The 1154-nt window shown below is 45.0% G+C and overlaps 1 pseudogene; it reads left to right on the top strand.

The window, feature by feature from the left end:
* The first annotated feature begins 433 nt into the window (after positions 1–433).
* Positions 434–1154, top strand: part of LOC105980436 — a 41305-nt pseudogene continuing 40584 nt past the window's right edge.

The following is a 1154-nucleotide window of genomic DNA, read 5'->3' as shown; positions in this document are numbered from 1 at the left end:
GAGGGGCAGCCTCTGGCTCTGTTTACTCAGTGAAGAAAGTCACTCCTGGGGCTGGTGGAGCTTGCTCCAGCCCAGGCTGGGTGACTTTGCGCTGGGTGGAACTGGGCCTGGCAGGTCAGGTTAGGTTCCTGTGACCTGCTAAATAACTCTTTTATTTTCTTCCAAGGCCTGAGTTGGAGCTAGCTGCTCAGCCAGGCCTTTGTCAGTATCAAAGATGGAGTGTGGGGGGGAGGGGTGGCCTTCCCTCCTCTGCTCCCTGAGAAGGAGTGAGGATGTCAGGGTTCTACTCTGGAGTCTTGGTTCCTGGGTCGTCTCTGGTCTGCGATCTGCAGGATGAAGACGTCTGCTTCTTGTCAGTTCTTGCTGGTGTTGAATAGAATCCGCTCACCTGCTGTGTCTGGTGCCTTTGTCCCGGACTCTCTGTGTTGCAGGTATGGCAGCTATGGCTGCCGCAGCCACCACCACAGTCCAGCCGCGGCTGCTGGCAAGTGCTCAGATCTGTCTCCTGGCCTAACTCTCTATACTGTGATGGCACACTTGGTGTAATTCTCTGGCCTAGGACTGTTCACTAGAACACTAAAATTACTTTCTATGCGAGAGCTTGTTTAGCCTCCAGCTTCTCCTCCACCATCTTCCTGGAACAGTCCTCAAAAATATTTTTATAAACATTTTTAAAAATTGAAATACATTTTTAAAACACAAGAAGTGTGATAGATGCTATTTGATGTAAGTCCATTCAAAAAGATACAATACAAATTCTGTGACAATTTGTATAACATACTATAAAGTTTATGTTTATGAGACAGATTTTGTCTTAGCACCAAAAGAAAAAAATCTTTAACTAAAATTGTGTAAGAGTTTCACAGGGGAGGTTCTGACTCTGAAACCCATAAGATATAATCATATTGATACTCAACTTCTGACTGCCATGGATATGAATCCTGGTTAACAGGTACAGGGAAAAGGAGAAAGATAATTAGAACTTATTCCTCTACTGGGTGAGCTTGACATACTATATCACTGGATGGAGGTGAGATTTAGTGAAGCTTCCCTTTAAATATAGAAACTCTTCACTTAGAGTCCTTGACTTCGACTGCAGAATAAGAATTTCTGGACAGGACAACCCAAAATGAGCTTTACAATGTCGGTGCGGG

This window comes from Dipodomys ordii, unplaced genomic scaffold (genome assembly GCF_000151885.1).
Source record: "Dipodomys ordii isolate 6190 unplaced genomic scaffold, Dord_2.0 Scaffold9, whole genome shotgun sequence".
NCBI lineage: Eukaryota > Metazoa > Chordata > Mammalia > Rodentia > Heteromyidae > Dipodomys > Dipodomys ordii.
Note: the sequence above shows the minus strand (reverse complement) of the source record. Positions and strands in the feature narration are given on the sequence as shown.